This window comes from Pteropus medius, unplaced genomic scaffold, assembly GCF_902729225.1.
Source record: "Pteropus medius unplaced genomic scaffold, Ma_sr-lr_union100, whole genome shotgun sequence".
In the NCBI taxonomy this organism is placed as follows: domain Eukaryota; kingdom Metazoa; phylum Chordata; class Mammalia; order Chiroptera; family Pteropodidae; genus Pteropus; species Pteropus medius.
In genome coordinates this window covers 15,887,548-15,908,027 of record NW_024352784.1, presented here as the reverse complement: position 1 = coordinate 15,908,027, position 20,480 = coordinate 15,887,548, and positions in this window count along the sequence as shown.

The window sequence follows — 20,480 nt, the reverse complement described above, 5'->3', positions numbered from 1 at the left end:
CTTTTTATCTGCTCATTGGCCATTTTTTAATCTTGTTTTGTAAAACATAACTTCAAATATTTTGCCCATTTTTGTATTGGTTTTTTTGTCTCCTTATTGTGTTGTAAGAGTTCCTCATGTATAGTGGATAAAAGTCCTTTCTTAGATATATGTGTTATATGTCCCATTACATATATGTTACACTTTTGTAATCGTCCCATAGATCTTGGATATCCTGTTCTGTCTTTTCTTTTTTTCTATATGCATTTCAGTTTTGGAAACCTCTATTGACAGTTTTTCAAGCTCACTGATTCTCTTTGATCATGTCTAGTGTATCGATGAGTTCATCAAAGGTATACTTCATTTTTGCTACAATGTTTTTAATTTCTAGCATTTTCTTTCTATTCTTTCTTAGAGTTTCCATTTCTCTGCTTACATCACTACATTATTCATTAGAGCCTTTAGCATTTAATCATAGTTGTTTTAAATTCCTGATCTGATAATTCCAATATTTCTGCTTTATCTGAGTGTGGTTCTGAAGCTTGCTCTGTCTCTTCAAACTGTGTGTTTTTGTTTGTTTGTTTGTTTGTTTGTTTTTGGTTTGTTAATATGCTTTGCAATATTTTTTGTTGTTGTTGAAAGCCAGACATTATGCACTGGGTAAAAGGAACTGAGTTAAATAACCTTTAGTATGAGGTTTCATGCTTATCTGGCTAAGGATTAGACTGTATTTACTATTTGCTATAGCTGGAGGTGTCAGAGGCTAAAATTTTCACAGATGTTCTTGTTATTATCTCCCTATTATCTTTGGGAGTTTCCTAGAGATTTCTTAAATAAAATTTGAGACATACATTTCTTTCCGTTGTAATCCCTTGTTATACAGAGGCCCTATTGTCATCATGGTAAGTATTAAGGAGAGGGTAAGCATTCTGTAGCCTACGATTTGGTCTGTCTTTTAGTGAGCCTTTGCCCATAAACTCTCACAAGTGCTTCTCAGTCCCCCTCACCTTTAGCTGAGGCAGCAAGACTAGAAAGGACTATACTTGGATATTTGCCTTATTCATGTGGAAGGGTAGAGCAGGTTGCAGTCAATATTTCCCTTCCCCAGGTTGGTTAGGTTCTGAGAAATTAGAGGTGTTTTTTGTGTGTGTGTGTGTGTGTGTGTTTGTTTGTTTTGTTCTGTTTTATGTTTTGAGAGCAAGCCTTATTAGGAACATAATCCTCAGAGCTTTTTAAAAAGGTTACTTTTAGCTTCCTCTTATTTGAAGCATGAGGGGATTTTCCCTTAGTTTTCATTGTGAGAACCTGGCAGGACTTCCGAAGTCCTAAAAGTGTAGGGGCTGCCTTTAAGACTAGGCCCTCCTGGAATTTTTAATTCTCAGACTTGCCCATACCGAGCTTCTAGCAATTCTTCAATTACCTACTCCTCTGGTACTGCTTCCCAAAGAATTCAGTTCACGAGTTTCTCCTCCACCAAGTTGTGATTCTCTGTATCTGCCTATCTGCCTCTTAAATTTTGGAGGCAGAGGTCACTGGTGACCTCAGTTCTCCAATGGATCCAGGAAGAGTTGTTGATTTTCAGTTTGTTCAAGTTTTTTTCTCATGCGGGCAGAAGTGAAGACTTCCAAACTCTTTACATGCTGAACTGGAAACAGGAAGTCCCACTCTAGGTGTATACTCAAGGAGAAACAAAAACATGTCTACAAAAAATTTATACATATATGTTTATAGTAGCACTATTAATAATAGTCAAAAAGTGTTGGACTCAAATGTCCATCAAATAATGAATAGATAAATAATTTGTGGTATATCTATAGGGTAGACTATTTGGAAAAAAAGAGGAGAATGAAGATCTGATTTGTGCTACAACATGGATGGATTTTCATTTATGTTAAGTGAAAGAAGCTTATCTCCAAAGACTATATTGTATGATTCAATTTTGATGAAATGTGCAGAGAAGGCAAAAAATAAACAAATGTTTGTTGAAGCTTGGGGTGAGGATGTTAGGGGGAAAGAGTGGAGATGGGGAATAACAGCTAATGGGCAAAGAGTTTATTTTTGGAGTAATAAAAATATCCTAAAATTAGAATATGAAGATTGTGGAACAACTCTGTGAACATACTAAAGGCATTGAATTTTATACTTTAAACAGTTGAATTTTATTGTGGTTAATTATCTTCAATAAAGATGTAAAATTTAAAAATTGAAGGAAAAAATATGTTAATGATTTCCTGGAGCCAGGAGTAGAGAGAAGATTGACTGCAAAGTGACAGAAGAAAACTTATAAGGGAACTAAGTATCCTAGAACTATTATTCTGAAAATATCTTAATTTTGGTGATGGTTCCATGGTTATATACATTTATCAAAACTCACTTAACTGTACTATTAAAATAGATACAGCTTATTGAACATAAATTATATCCCAGAGGAAGTATGCTGGGCCCATATCCCAATAAATTTAATTTTTAAAAAGTCATGTGAGTAGAAGTAGAAAAAATTGAATATGTTGACAGAGACATGGATTTATAGCATGTTATATATATTCAATAATCTTGGGCAGATTACTTATTCTCCCTGGACTTGTTTTCTCCTCTGTAAAATATACACAACACAGATTTGTTCTGAGGATTAAATAAAATAGAATTTTAAAAGTGCTTTACTTATTTGATGTCAAATAGGAGGGGCTTAAAAATTGTATATATATTTTTTTTTTCCTAAGAAGGTTGATTTTTATTTCAGGACAATTTATTTTTAACCAGCATTCAAATAATTAGAAAAATTAAGATCTTTAATCAGAAGTTCTATCTTAAAATAAACTGGTTTAATGACTGAAAACACATGGAATTTCCCTGTTTACCATCAAAAACCCCATATCCTTAAGAAAATATGTAATCAAGTTATTGAAACCTTAAACATGACTTATAGAGATGTTCTTACCAAGAACTTTTTGTATTTCTCACATGAAATGACTAATGAATTTCTTTCTTTCTTTCTTTTTTTTTTTAATGGATTGGAAGAATCAACATAGTTAAAATGACCATATCACCCAAAGCACTATACATATTTAATGCAATTCCTATCAAAATCCCAATGGCATTTTTTAAAAAAAATAAAACAAAAAAGTCATCAGATTTGTATGGAATCACAAAAGACCTTGAATAGCCAAAGCAATCCTTAGAAAAAAAGAACACAGCTGGAGGTATCACACTGCCTGACTTCAAATTATACTACAAGCTGACAATAATCAAAACAGCATGGTATTGATAGAAAAACAGACCAATGGAATAGAACTGAGACTCCAGAAATAAACCCTCGTATTTTTGAGCAAACAATTTTTGACAAAGGAGCCAAAAACATACAGCGGAGAAAGGAAAGCCTCTTCAATAAATTGTGCTAAGAAAATTGGAAAGCCACATGCAAAAGAATGAAACTAGATTGCTATCTGTCACCATACACCAAAATTAACTGAAAATGAATCAAAGACGTAAATATAAGACCTGAAACAATAAATTGCATAGAAGAAAACATAGATACTGGATCTTAGATTTAGAGATTTTATGAATCTGACCTCAAAGGCAAGGGAAGTAAAAGTAAAAAAAATGAATGGGACTATATCAACTTAAAAATCTTCTACACCGCAAAAGAAACCATCAACAAAGCAATGAGGTAGCCAACTGAATGGGAGAAGATATTTGCAAACAACGCCTTCGATAAGGGGTTAATATTCAAAATATATGAAGAACTCATACAACTCAACAATGAAAAAACAATCCAATTAAAAGATGGACAGAGGACTTGAACAGATGCTTCTCCAAAGAAAACATACAAATGATCAACAGACATATGAAAAGATGTTCAACTTCACCAGGTTTTAGAGAAATGCATATCAAAACCACAATGAGACATCACCTCACAACTGTTAGAATGGCTATTATCAACAGGACAAGTAATAACAAGTGTCGGAGATGTTGTCAGGAAATAGGAACCTTCATAGACTGCTGGTGGGAATGTAAATGAATTTCTTAATGAAAATAATCATATTGAAACTTCACAGCTAAGTTTGAATAGCTCTAATATAAATTGTTATATTGGGGGATTTATAAAAGCTTCACATTCTTGGATAAGGAAAGTAATGAAAACTACCTTATCTAGCATCTTTACAGGTAATTAATATGCATAAATTAATCACCTGTAATTTATATCTTATATATCACCAAGACATCAGCCTATACCTTCTGAGCAGTCATTTGTATATACTGCAGGGAATACTGTAAGGTCCTAGTGTCTCTTGAACTTACTACCTGAAAATTATAGTTTCGGAGATCCTAATGACCTGTGAATAATCAATATCACCTAAGAGCAGATAATATTACCTGCCACTATGATGCTTAGACTTCACTCTACTGGAGCAGTTCTTAAATTTTTTGAGTTAGAAACTGAGATAAGAAAGCTATGGGTTCTCTTCCTAGTAAAAGATATTTTGAATACACTTGAAAGTTTTGCTCACAATTTCAGGAGGTTTATGGACTTAATAAAACTAATCGATGTCCCATCAGGTTATGAAATACTGTTATAGAGAAATCTGAATTCCATTTTCCTCAAAGATAGTCCTTTTTTGAACAGAATTTCTGCTCTATATTCTTAAATATACTGGCACATTAATATTGAATCATCCTGAACTTAAGCAGATGTTATTAATGTCTGAAAGAATCTGCCTTTTTCCTGTAGGCTAATTTTTTTTTTTGATTCAGTTGACTGTATTGCAAAAATTGTTTTGCTTATGTTTGAAAAATTACAAACAGATCTCTTAATTTCTATGGCCTGTCATTATAAAGTCTCACTGGCTAGAGAGTCTTTTATTGTTTTGAATTTTTGTTTTGTGTTTGTTTTTCAATGAGATTTAAAGTCAAAGTTTCCATGGGACCCAGTGAGTTTAGACAAAGCTCTGTTAGAATTCCTTCTATGAGCATGGCAATATTATAACAAAGAGTTTTGAAGAGTTTCAGAAATATTCCTCCAAAGGTTTTAATTAAGTAATTCGTTTATTCAACATACTTTTGCTGCCAAGTATGTTCTGGGTGCTCTGCTAGATACTGGTCATGCAGTAGTGCGTAAGTCCGGACAGAACCCTGCTCTGAGGTTACTTGCATACCTGTGGTGCTTATATACAAACCAGTAACTGCAAGTACGATGAATGGGAAAGAATCATAGGATAATTTAGACAGGTAAGGAAAGGATTCATTGGTCAAGGGATGTTTAACCTGAGGTTAAGATGAACATTTTAATTTAAACCAGAGTAAACATTGTTATATATAAGGCAATCCTATAATACAACAAGTAAAATATTTTTTTTAAGTGCTCTGTTAAGCTCAAGGTCAAGCTTGGCACTATGAACATCTACTAATTACATTTACAGACTCCAAGCCGAGAAGATTGGTGGTCCTGGTGAATAGGTGTTCCTTCGATATTATTATAAGTTCAGAAAATTGTGATGATCTTAAGAGAAGTAAGTTCTTCTTGAAAACAAGTTTGAGGTATGTATAGACCCGATAGAAATTCTGGAGAGTGTTTTTTTTCTCTTTAGAAATCTTTACTTTGCCCAAATAAATATAAGCTTTGGAGAATAGGAATCCTGAAAAATATTTTAAGTGGTTCTAAATCCTTAAATATACTCCAAAGAATCAATTTTAGGAAGGTTCTACTTCAGCTACAGATACTTGCCAAATTCAGTATTATTTGAGAGAGCACTTAGACTGGTTTCTGATACAGTATTTATAAACGAGATTTTATCTGTGTCATCAGAATATGTTTGTAATTAGGCAGCATGAAAAGGACTAGCCTTTAACAATAAACGTTACTTATGAAATTTATATCAGAAAAATCTTCCCCAATACTTTGCATTTGGGAACTCCAAAAGAGCAATGGTAACATAACCCCATAAGACCATAACGCAAAGAATTATTTTTAGAAAAAAATGATACAATGTCAAATAATTTAAAAAATGTTTGTCTGAGACCTCTGAAGCAGTGGCAGCAGGATTATGTCAAAATTAGAAGACACTTCATCTGCCCTTAGATACTGAAGAGTGGACTACAAACCCAAAAGGAAGTGATTGCTTTGAAATTTGTTTTATGAATGAACAAAGTTTAAATCCTGAGGTAAATTATTCAGAAGTTAAGCTTTTCCTGGATCCAAGCCAGTGTTTCTCAAATAATATGCATAAGAAGCATGTATACTAGATGTATCTTACTAAGATAGAAAAATGATCCTTTTTCAGAATAACATATTAAACACTAAGTTTACAGAAAGTTCTTTTTTTATTTTCTCTGAATTTTACTTAAACTGTTGTCTGCTATTGTGTATCAACACTGTACTCAACTGTGAAATAACATCTGAATCAGTACAAATTACATGGTTTGCTAGTAATTAAAAACATAATCTTTCAAGTTCTTTTATGAGAAGTACTGTGACTTTGGGGCACTCTCCCATGTGCACAATTTTGAGAACCATCGATCCGGAGCTCTAATAATCTCAGTCTGTCACACTCATGGCCAGGCAGGATGGGATCCCAGAATGGGATATGGAAGACCTCATTTTTTTGCCCAGGATGAATTTGTCTCTCTTCAGCTTAGGCAAATAAAAGCTATTTCCAGGGACATTTTTATATCTCTAAACAGCACACATAAGCTTCTTTGGTCTGCATGATTTATGAGGAATTTTCTTTGTCTTCTTCCTAATAAGTAGCTCAAGTTTTCACTCTGTGTAAAATCTGAATAAAGACAATGCTTCGTAGGTTAAGTCCAAGGGTATGATAGCTTTGGTAAGTCTGGCCGTCTCTTTCCTGGCTGAAGGTCCAGTGAGTACATTGTATAGCGGCCTATTCATGCCTTCTGATTAAACCAAGATCTACTTTCTTCAAAAGAGTCGCAAGCACATGGGAAGAAAGAAGGAAGCTGTCTCTTTATTTACCACTCTGTAGTAAATTATCTCAGTTACAGGAGGTTGCACATATTGCTACTACCAACCACTTCTTGGTCATCTCTTTGACTTTCGAGGCCTAGCAGTGTCTGGCATAAAGGACATAGAAGAATTTGAGTCATATTGTACATCTTTACACCGAGTGACATCAGAGAAGTTTAGTTGATTAAAATTGGGAGACAATGACACACTGGTGATTCAATTCTTCTTCCAACCCTGAATGACTTGGGTGCCCCTGGGTTACTGGATTTTGCTAAGTCTAAAACGGTTCACATTCTGTCTCAGTGGTTCTTTTTTCTAGGCTTTTAAAAACTGACTCTGACCGATACATTGTTTATTTCAATGTTTGGTAAAATTCTGTTCAAATTCAGCAACAAACAAAGTTTTGGAGGTTATGGTAGGTTCTTTAGGTAGTTTCGCACATTTCTTTGCTGAATCATTACATATTTGTTTTACAATTACTACTCTTTAGTGTGTAACTTCTTCAGCCCCACCCCCGCTTTTATCTCCATCTAATGCAAGTTGGATCTCCTCGCTGGGCAGACCCAGCACTAGACAGAAGGATTTGTCTGCTTTGTAATTCCAGACAATTGCTGCCCCTACAAGTACCATTACAAATGGCAGTTGTGACTGGGCGAGGCAGACAGCCCAGACAGGCCCCTGACAGGTTATGACATTGCCCTTTTGTTCCTATGAAGTCAATTTTTATTCCAGATTGAGACTATTTTCAATTAATTGTACTAGTTAATGTCTAGCAATCAAGATACATTATGTCTTTTATACTTCCATTATCTTTTAGGCATGTAATTCTGTTGGAAGAAAAAAAGTAATTAGGTTTGCTTAGAATGATTGATTCTTTACAAATATATTCACTTATTATTTCTGATTCTATTATTTCTTTTTTCGGGGAACAGAATCATGGCATTCATATTTAAAAAGATAAAAGCAGTATAAAAGACGTATTTTCATAAAGTTCTCAGTGACATCATGATCTCAGTTTATATTTGAATTATGCTTCCTGAATAATATGAAAACACTAATTTTTTCCTCTGTGCTGGATCTGTCTGGGAGGTGGTATAGTGTAGTGGAAACCCTATGTAATCATACAACCCTAAGTTTAAATAATAACTCTGTTACTTTGTTGCTTTATAAAGTTAGCAAGTTTTTCAGTCTATAAAATGGGGTTAATAGTGGCTACCTTTAAGATTGTTGTATTATGTAATATAGCATCTGTAGTAGGCTTGGCAAGGTGCCTGATAGAGTGTTGAAATTAGTGTTCTCTCTTGTCCTCTCTCTGTTACTTCACCTTTACAAATCTTTCCAAAGATATGTTCCTATTTGGGCAATCTCTGATCAAGCCTGAGAAAATGGAAATCTATGACATGTCATTTGTTACATTATTATGTCTTATTTCAGTGGTTAGAATCTAGCCCAAGCCTGCGTACGTTGCAAACTGTCTGTCTGTCTGTCTGTCTGTCTGCCTATCTATACATACACATGCACATACACATACACACACATATATATCCATATATCTATATCTATATATATATATATATATATATACACACAACATACACATGTAGAACTGTCTACTTTCTCAACATGAGTAATTTTAGAGCATCTAAAGAAAAAAATGGCTCAGAGGTGGTAATGATTAAAATTACCATCAACTGTATTGGCAAGCTCTGAACAAAGAGTTATGACCTGAGCTGTCTGTCCACAGGCCAGCCAGAGAGCAGAACTTTTTGGAGAACTAGCACTCACAGAACACATCACATCCCTAGTACAACATAGCAGCCATGGGACCTTGGGCAAGACGCTTTTGAGCCTCAGTCTGTTCTACATAAAGAAGGCTTGGATTTAGGTGGCTCTTAAAAATGCATATTATTAAGATGCTTATTTCTAACAGTATCCTGGGGGTTAGGGGAAAGTTAATTTGTATACCAAAAGTTATTGCATTATACAAATTTTTTGCTATATATCATTTTTAAAATCATTTATTTGATCTTCCTTGTTGTATATATTCTAAATGAATGGGAACTTAGTATAAAAATAAATCTTCCTCTATGTAAACTATGAAGGCAGATATGAGGTTTAAATTGGTTTAACTGAGAAAAAGTATTTAACTATTTGGCTTTTATTTCCAGTTGGTTTAGAATCTTTGACCTTTAAATTAAACTGTGATTTTTCTAAGAAATCTTTTTTTGTTTTTAAAGTCCCATTACAACTATCCTTGGGGGAAAAATAATTCCCTCTAGAAGCTTACTTCTACTAAACTCAGCTACGAATTAGCTAATATTTACTGCATGCAAAGTACTAAGCCAAGCACTGCAGAAAATATGAGTAAATGAAAGTAACTACAATAAAACAGAATATTACCCAGGAGACATTCTAAAGTGAGGCAATCCTATACATTTAGGATATTGAATTGTAGCATGGAATAGATTTGAGGATAACTTTAAACAGAAAGTCACATATATAACTTTACACATACACATCTTTAATTCTCCTGCAATATATATACAATTGTATTTTTTATTATTTATTATATATTATATATAATCTTTATGTTATTATATATGTATTATATGTATATGTATTGTATGTATATATAATGTATATGTATTATATGCATATGTATCATATGTATATATATACTTACACAGACACATATAACTTTATTGAGGTATAGACGATATAAAATAAGCTGCACAAAGTACAATTATTCATAGGGTACAGTTTGATGAATTTTGACATATAGATACATCCATGAAACCACCACCACAATCAAGATAATGAATACATCTGTCACTGCCAAAGGACCTCTCTGTGTTCTTGGCCCCTCCTTATCTCATCTTACCACATCCACAGGAAATCACTGACCTATTTTCTATCAATATAGAATATAGTTTGCATTTTTTAGACATTTGTAAAAATTGAATCATACAGTACATACTCTTTTATGTCCACCTTCTTTCACTCATAATAAGTATTTTGAGATTTATATATGCTGGAATATGTATCAAGAATTTATTCCTATATATTGGTGAATAGTATTCCATTGTACAACTATTCCACAGTTTCCCCAATACTGTTTATTTATTCTCTAATGCTACTTATAGTCTATTTATTTTTAGACATTCTAATAGTTATGTTGTGCTATGTCATTGTAGTTTTAATTTACTTTTTCTTAATGGCTAATAGTGTTTTTAGCATCTTTTCCACTGCTTTTTGTCATCTATATAACTTTTTTGGTTAGGCATCTGTGTATTTTTCATTGAACTATTTGTTTTCTTATCGTTGAAGTTTTAAGGTCTTTTATATATTCTGGATACAAGTTATTATCAGATGTACGGGTTGCACACATTTTTTCCAAGTTTTGACTTGTTATTTCATATTTTTAACAGTGTCTTTAGAAGAGTAGACATTTTAAATTTTAATGATTTCATTTATCAATTTTTTCTTTTATAGATCATGCTTTTTTTTGTCATATTTAAGAAATTTTTACCTAACCCAATGTTACACAAATGTTTCCCTATACTTACTTCTAGAATTTTTGTTATTGTATGTTTTACCTTTAGGTCTATTATATATTTTGAATAATATTTACATCTGATGCAAGATATAGATGAAAAATATCTCTTCTTTCCTTTCTTCCTTTCCCCCTCCTTCCTTCCCTTTTCTTCTTTCCTTTCTTCTTTCCTTCCTTTCTTTTCCTTTTATTTCTTTTTTCTGTTTTTGCATGAGTACCTCAGTGTTACAACACCATTTTTTAAATAGACCATTTTCTTTACCAAATTGTTTTTGAAACTTTGTTATGTGGATCAGTTTTCTATATGTGCATGCGTTTATTTTTGTAGTGTCTATTCAGTCCATTCCTCTATGTCTATATTTATTCCAGTACAATACTTGATAATTGTGCCTTGATAATCGTAGCTTTATAATAAGCTTTGAAATTAGCTAGTACTAGTTCTCCAACTTCATTCTTTATTTAAAAAATTGTTTTAGTGATTCTTGGTCATTTTTATTTCCATATAACTTTTAGACTCTGTTAGTCAATTTCTACAAAAAAAGCAAACAATTTTTTTTTCGAGATTGCTTTGAATCTGCAAATCATTTTGAGAAAATTGGCATCATAATGATATTCAGTCTTCCAATCCATGAACATGGTATATTTATCTTTTTAGTTTGATATTCTTTAATTTCTCTTGGAAGTGTTAGTTATTTTTTAATTAAGAATTTATATTTCAAGAGAAGTGTTAAATCCACAATAAAACAGAAGAGGAGGTACAAAGATTTCCCATATAACTCCTGCCTCCACATATGCATAACTTCCCCAATTATCAACATCCCCTACAAGACTGTTACATTTGTTATAATTGATGAACCTACACTGACACAACATAATCACCCAAAGTCTATAGTTTACATTACATTTAACTCTATTGATTTTAACAAATATATAATGATATGTTTCCATTGTTACAGTATTATGCAGAATATTTTTATTGCTTTAAAAATTCTCTGTGCTTGGCCTATTTACCCCACCCCATCCACAACCCCTGGCAACCATTGATCTTTTTACTCTCTTCATAGTTTTGCCTTTTCCAGAATAACATATAGTTGGAATCATATAGCATATAGTCTTTTAAGATTTGCTTCTTTCATGTAGTAATACGCATTTGAAGTTCCTCCCTGTCTTTTCACAGCTCAAGAGCACATTGTCTGGCTGTACCATAGTTTATCCATTAACGTATTGCACAACATCTCAGTTGCTTCAAAGTTTTGGTAATGATGAATAAAGTTATTGTAAACGTTCATGTTCAGGTTTTTCTATGGATATAAGTTATCAACTTCTTTGGGAAGTATCAAGGAGTGTGATTATTCAACCTTATGGTAAGAGTATGTTTAGTGTCATAAGAAATCACTAAACTCTCTTCCAAAGTCGCTGTACCATTGTGCATTCCCACCAGCAATGAATGTTTCTGTTGCTCCACATCCTCACTAGAATTTGGTGTTTTTAATGTTCCAGATTCTGGCCTTTCTAATAGGTGTGTAGTGATATTTCATTATTGTTTTAATTTACATTTCTCTAATGACATCTGAAGTGGAACATCATTTCATGTGCTTATTTTCCATTTGTGTATCTTCTTTGGTGAGGTGTCAGTTGAGAACTTTGGCCCATGATTTAATCGGGTTGTTTTTATTCTTATTGTTGAGTTTAAGAGTTCTTTGTATATTTTATATAATAGTCCTTTATTAGATATGTCTTTTGCAGATATTTTATCCCAGTTTGTGGTTTCTCTTCTATTTCTCTTGATATTATCTTTCACAGAGCAATAGTTTTTAATTTTATTGAAGTTTGGCTTGTCAATTATTTCTTTTATGCATCATGCCTTTGGTGTTGTATTTCAAAAGCCATTGCCATACCCAAGGTCATCTAGTTTTTTTTAATGTTATCTTGTAAAATTTGTAAAGGTTTGTCTTTTACCTTTAATTCTTGTGATTAAGTTTGAGTTTATTTTTGTGAAGGGTATAAGGTCTATGTCTAGATTCACTTTTTTTATGTGGATGTCCAGTTCCAGCACCATTTGTTGAAAAGATTATCTTATCTCCATTGTATTGTTTTTGCTCCTTTGTCAAAGATTTGTTGACTGTAATATATGGGTCTATTTCTGGGTGTTTTATTTTGTTTCATTGATCTATTTGTCCATTCTTTCACCAATATCTCCTTGTCTTGATTTCTATAGCTTTATAGTAAGTCTTGAAGTCAGGTAGCATTAATCCTCAACTCTGTTTGCCTTCAATATTATATTAGCTATTTTGGATCTTTTGCCTCTCCATATGAACCTTAGAAGCAGTTTGCAGACATCTACAAAATAACTTGCTGGAATTTTGATTGAGATTGCATTGAATCTATAGATCAACTTGGGAAGAACTAATTTCTTGAGGATAATATTGAGTCTTCCTTTTCACAGACTTGTAATATCTCTACATCTATTTAGTTCTTTGATTTTTCATCAGTTTAATAGTTTTCCTTGTATATATTTTATAGTTTTCAATGAACATTTTTGAGTCTTTTCTAACAGATTTATCAGTATTTTGTATTTTTGTTATTTTATTGATATATAGTATTGTATTCCAATTTCAATTTCTGATTCTTGTTACTAGCACAAAATCATACAATTGATTTTTTTGCTTGATCTTTTCTTTTTCAACTTTGCCTAACTTCCTTATTAATTGTAGTAGGTTTTTTTTTTTTTAATAGATTTCACTGATTTTAAGATGAAAGCTACCTTTCACCATTAAGTATAATGTTTCTTGTAGGTTTTTTGTAGATATTCTTTATCCAATTGAGGAAATTACCTCAAATAACTCCAGTTACAATTTGAAGATTCAAGTCATACAAAAAATTTTTCTCTAATTTAATTTAAATTAAATTAGAAATTAAAAACAGAAAAGTCTTTAGAAAATCCCAAAATATTGGAAAACAAATGATACTTCAAAATAACCTGGAAATATGCCTTGATATTAAATCTACTTCATATTATATAGCCACTCCAGCTTTCTATTGTTACATATTAGAATTGTATATCTTTGTATATATTTTAAAACATATTTTACTTTAGATTTACTCATGTCTTTGTATTTAAAGTATATTACTTTTAAGTGGTTTGTATAGTTAGTTCTTGCTTTTTTGGGGGAGAGGGGTTATCCAGTCAATCCCAGGTTTTTAATTGGTATAGTTAGATCATCTTAATTTAATGTGACTAATTTTGTTTTGTATTTGTCCCATATGTCCTTTGTCTTTTTTTTTTAAAATTTTATGCATTATTTTGGATCCATTGAGTGTTTACATGGTTTAATTTTTTCATCTGTCTTAATTGTTATCTATAACTTCTCATTTTGTTATTTTAGTGTTTGCTATGGTTTACAATACACTTCTTCCACTTTTCACAATCTACTTTCAAGAGATTTTATATCACTAAACATATTATATAAGAATCCCATAATGAACACTTCCTTTTCTCTTCATCTCCAACCTTTAGCTACTGTGGTCATACATGTTACTTTTATAAATTCCACACTGCATTGTTAATATTTTTGTCCAAATTGTCTATTTATCTTGTAAGATTTAAATAATATGAAAAAGCTTACGTACTTACTCATGAAGTTCTCATCTGCACTGATTGTTATCCTTTTGCATAGATTTATATTTCCATCTGATATCATTTTCCTTCTGCTTGAAGGACTCCATTAACATTAATTGTAATGTGAGTCTGCTAGTGATAAATTCTTTCAGCTTTTGTGTATCTGAGAATGTATTTATTTCACCTTAATTTATGAAAGATAAATTTGTTAGGTATAAATTTGCATGCCTGAGTACTTTATATGAGATACTAGACATTGTACCTTATTTGGTATTGGACAGTTTTGTACTCCTATAAATATTCTTGAGGTTTTTCCTGGATCACTGTTAAGTTACATGGAAACAGTGATCTTTTTGTATACTGATTTTAAGTTATGTTTGGTGGACCAAACAACATTTAATCTAAGGGTAATTTTTCTCCACAACTAACATAAGATCCCTCTGAGTATTCTCTAATATCCTGTAAATTACATATTTCACAGGCCAAATGGTGTGAAGAGGCACTAAACTGGCCCTGTTTGACACTGGATGTAGTTCCCTCTTATCTTTTTAGTTCTCCAATTATCACGCAGTTTCTTTACATGCATATACTGATGAATACTCAAGGGGACCTCTGAATATCTCTGTAATTCTCTTTGTGCACCTTCTCTTCTATGTGAAACCCCTTGGTCTCCCAGAGTCTCAGCTTCATCTGTTAATTCAGGAAGTCCACTGGGCTCCATCTGTGCCCTACCTCCCACATCTTAACCTAGAACATTTCTGAGGGGAGTAGCTGGGACAATGGTAAGATTCGCCTTACTTTGTTTTCCATTTTTAAGATTTGCTATCATTTATTACCTCATGTACAATATCTTGAAAGCCATTTTTTCATAAATTATGTCTGTTATTTTAGTTGATTTAGAAGAAAGGCTAAATCCATTTCCTGTTTCACTATTTTAGCTAGAAATAAAAGTCCATTTACTTGTATTTTAATATTTTTATGTTGCTTACAAATAGTGTCCCTAGTTTGTAGAACGGATATCAGCCAAGTTTTTATTGCACTATTAGGCTATCCAGTTTCAAGATCCTTTTGCTTCCCTAACATTTCACTCTTATTGAGTAACACAATACGCTCACTCTCTCCACTGAACTCTCTCTGGTGGTCTCCTCACTAGGTGTACTCTAGCCATATTAACTTGCTAAATGTTAGAGACCTCTCCCACACTGCCCTCTCTTTCTGGAATATCCTGGAACCAAATTTTCACCTAACTAAATTCTACCCCTCTGAAGCTTGGCTTAATTATCAGGTTCTGAGAAAGACCTTTCCTGACCCTTGCTTTCCCATTATTCTCATATTATTTTCTACTAAGCACTCCCTTTTTTCTTTTTGTCATTTCTAATTTTATATTCACTTTTTTGTTTATTCACTTAACAAATATCTCTCATTTGAGTTTCACTCTATAGCCAGGGATTTATTTGTCTTTCTCCCTTGTGGGCGCGATTCTCTTAATGTATTTTGAATCTAGCAGGAAAGATAGACACTAACAATGTCTAACTTAAAAAGTGCCATGAAGGAAAAATAATTAAGATGATACAGGAGCTTATGATGAGGAGACCTAATATTTCAGTGTTAGGCTTTTTGGAGACTAGTAGTTAATCTGAGACCTGAAAGATGAGTAACAGCTAGCAAAGAGTGATTGAGGGAAAAAAAAGAAGGAATTTCTATATTTAGCCTGGGGAAAAGACATTCGATGTGAAAACAAGGTGGGCTAGAACAAAGGAGATAAGTAATACAGCTGTGTTGGTGTGTTTGAACTGTTGCCAGGTCAAAGAGGAATATATCTTAATCTCCATTGCTTTGGAGTTCAGAGGTAAGACAAGGGAGTTAGGGTGGTAATTAAAGTCAGGGTATTTAGACATACTCTCAGGAAGATACAACATCTGAAAGTTCCCCAAAACCAATTGCCCTGAAAAGGATGCAAATTCTCTGAAATTGGTGGTGTTTAAATGTCATATGACCATTTCTTAAAGGAATAAATAAGTATATTTCTGCATTAGTTCAAAATGTACCCTGAGATATAATTTATGTTGAGACTTAGACTATCATCGAATTTATTCATTTATTTATTCAACTATTATGTAATGAATACATACTATAAATCATATTATTGTTCTAGTTACTAAGTGAACAGAGGTGTTTAAAATAGTCCTGGTCTCTATCCTTAGGCTGAAATCTAGGAAATATGTCAGTCCAGATATTGCAGCAAGACTTCACATTCAATATTCTTTATCTGAGAATTGTTTTGAAACATCTTTGTGTTCCTCAAAGTGGCTTACAGTACTGAGCTTTCCTTGAACAAAAGAAATAGTATATGAATGAATACTAGATTTAAATAATTCTCATAGTTCTTTCATCTGGAACTTTTCCTTACACCTCTTCCTTCTACCTTGCTAACTAGTACTTATCCTCTAAGACTCAGCTCAGGTGTCACCTTCTTGAGAAAGTATTCCCTAGACAACTGTCAATGCTCCTAGCAGATAGTTTACTGTTTCCTCCTCTGTGGTCAGTGCTGGCCCAAGACAAATGGTTATCCTGGGCAGCATGATTTGGCATTACTTAAAAACAAACTCTTTAAATTTTTGTTCAACTTTTATTTAAAGATAGGAATGACTGAGATAAGGGTATAGACAGACGACACTTCTCATACTCAGTGACATTTTTTTTCCTTTAATTGCCACCAACCCCTACTTTGGCCGCAGACTAAGCATTTATTTGTACTACTCAAAATTGCACCAATTTAAAAAAGCTTTAATTTTGTAATCCTCTAACCACAACCTCCATTGTTTTGGAGATTAGCTTCCAAATTATTTACATTAAACCTCTTCTGCCATCCAGAATTCTATAGCATCCAGTTAATTGTCCCAAGTATTTTTTCTTTACCCATCAGCCACCTCTTCTTCACTTCTTATATATTTAGCATACATTCTATAGTCCCCTGTTTCAAGCAGTTTTCTTATCTCTATATTTCCTTGCCCTTTTACCCAGCAAATTGTCACTCTTGAATAAATACAACTCTCTCCTAGGGTTTCTCACTCCATGCTCCTGAAATTCACTTAAATAAAACTGCACAATGAAGCAGAGAGGTTGTTCTATGATTCATGACTATCTGTTTTAACTGTCTCAACAGGGTCTGGCAGTATTCCTGGTTCTCTATTTAGCTGTCTTTTCTACTTTCTGAAACTGCTCTTTTAAGCCTTTTCCATTCTCTTTAAACTTCTAATACCTTGCCTTGCTTTTAGCAATTTCAGCAGTTGAATGAAACATTTTCTGTTTTGCAGGAGTAAGTGGAAGTCATCATAGGCGGACTATTTCAACTTTCTGTTTCTAAATTTTTAAATCTTCTCGTACCCCCACTATCATTTTCTCTTTTCTATCTGTTAAAGGATATGTTCCTCCTCTAATTAAACTCCATGTTATGGATCTCATTCTTTTCCATGTTTTTAGGCAAATTTTCTATCAGCTAGTCCCTTTATTTCTTTTTGTGTGTTTTTTTTTTTGATATTATTTACCTTTCTGTTGGATCCTTAACATCAACATTTAAACACATTCTCCCATCATTAAAGAAAACAAAAACAAAAAAACTCCCTGGATTTTCTTAACCCTTTTCGCTACCATTCAAACTCTCTTCATCCCTTTATAGTCAAACATCTAAAAAAAATACTCATTTTTATTTCTTATCTCCTCTTAATTTCTCAGTCCACTCACTTCTGATTTCTGCAACTCAATCAAAACTACTGCTACCAAACTATTCAGTGACCCCTGTGTGAATTATACCAGTAGATACTTTCAGTCCTCACTTTATTTGATTTTTCAGCAGTTCTATATGTAGTTGATCATATTCTATTTCTTGAAGTACTTTGGCTCCTTGACACTAAGTGCTTCTGTCTCACTTATACTTCTGCTAACCTCTGCTACCTCTCTGATCACTCCTTGGTTTCCTTGTTTTATCTTCCTCTTTTTGTGAGTGTTATATGTTGAATATCCTCATTGCTTTGTCCTGGGCCTTTTCTTATTTCCTTTCCCTCCCTTCTTTTCTTTCTTTTCTTTTTATAGTTTCTACCTTGACAACTTAATCCATTCTTGTCATTTTGATTCAGTATATATGCTAACAACCCTAACTTTATAATATTTTAAGGTAACATATATTATGTATTCCAAATATACCCATTAAGATTTAGATCTCTGTTTCCAAATGCTATTCAACGTTTTTGGGGGTGTTGCATAGGCAACACAAACTCATTATTCCAAATTGAAATAATTACTCTTCTTCTCCAAGTGGCCATTCCCCTGCTGTAATTCAGCTTAGTATATGTTATCTATATCTACTACTTGCCAAAGCCTGAGAATATGGAATGGCCTTTGAAATCTCACACTTCTTCAATACTAATATCCAAATTAATCATAATTTTGATATATCTTAGTTTCTGAATATATCAAAAAGGTATCAATTTATTTCCCTTTTTACTATAAGAATTCTATTTAAATCACTGTCATTTCTCACCTATCTGCTATAATAGTCTCTGATCTGGGCTCCTTATATCTATTGTTGTCACCAATATTCTTCAATGATAGAATAATGTTTTATAAGGAAAACCGATCACATTGCATTTTTACTTAAAATCCCGTATCTCTCCCTATATATCTTTGTACAGAGTCCAAAATGCATAATGAGTTTGTTTTTAAGGCTACAAATAAACAGATTTTGCCTACCTCTCTAGTCTCATTTTGTGCCACTTTCTCTCTCACACCCTGTGCTCCAGCAACAATGGCTTGGTTTTAGGAAATTAATTAGGCCAAGAACTTTATTCTACCACAGGGAATTTGCTTGCTATTTCCTCTGTCTGGACTTCTCTGCTCACTCTTTTTATCCTTCAGGTGTTAGCTTAAATGTTTTTTAGAGATTTCTTAGCACTTTAGACTAGAATAGGCTTGTTTATTTTATATCCTCTAGCATTATCTACCTTTCTTGATAGCATTTTCCACAAATTCAATTAATTATTTAGTGTTTTAATTATTAGTATAATCGTCTTTCCACTTGGCTGAAAGCTCCAAAAGTACAGGGATCATGTCTACCTTGGTTATTTATCTTTGACTTTGATCTAACGTGGTGCCTAACACAAAGCATATTGCTCAGTTAATGTATATTAGATGAGTTTTTAATGTTATAGGATGGACTGAAAAATTTATAGAATCACAAAACTCTACAACCAGAAAATACCTTAGTAATCTTCTAGCCTATCCTGCTAAAATTATAAATTAAAAATTTGAAGCTTAGAAAGGTTAAATTACTTGTCCAAAGTGAAAAAAAAAAATAATAATAAGATCTAGTGGTAGAGCAAGGAGGTGGTGGAACCCAAGTCTTCTAACTCCAAATTCATTGCTCTGTCCAAAATATCAAACTGTCTCCCTAACATAGCATTTTCAGTTTTACAATCTGACTTTTTACTTACTGAATAAAACAATACAATATCTAGTACTAATGAGCTTGAAGGAGGAAATACAATGTTATAATCAACAGGAAAATGAGTGGTAGTTTTTCCTTCGATTGTGCTGAATATTGTAGCCCAGTTATACTATTCCTGGATATTCCACACCTATTCTTTTTTTTTATGTTCTGTTAGTAGCCATATTAATGAATATCACTCAGATAATTATAAAAAATATAATTGGATGCTTTTCTTGTTTAGATTAAGTTTGTATAGGAGAGGTTATTTGAGGACTTATTTCTGTGTGACCTCATAATATTTTGTAATACTGCATTGTAGTATGGAATTTGCCACTGAAAATTTATTTGTGGGATGATAAAAATATAAAAAGGAAGTTTTAAATCTTCTTCAAACAAGCACATTTCCACATTTACCAAATTCTTAGTCTACTCTTTTTCTAGATTTGTTATTAAAATAAATGATTAGAATTTTCTAGGACAAATAAGTAGAGATCGAGGGCATTTTTCATTCTGATAGGACAGATATGATGACTAGCAATTCATTCAAATCTTGATGAGAAGGCACAGGACTAGACATAGGGAAAACAACTATAATTAATAGGTAAAGGAGGCAGAATTAATGTTCATTTAAAAAGCTATTTGAATCATACAATCATTTTTACTTTGCTATTGTCATTATGTGAATTATTTGACTAATTTATGGAAGAAACATTCATTGCTTACCATGTCAGACAACAGAATAAATATTAGAAATATGAAGATTAAGATACAGTCTCTTATCAATAACTTAAGATGTAATGAAAACATTTGACTGTTAATGTAGCTATGTTTCTCAAGATCAAAAATATTTTTTCATTATCGATCCATATTTTTGTAATCCAAT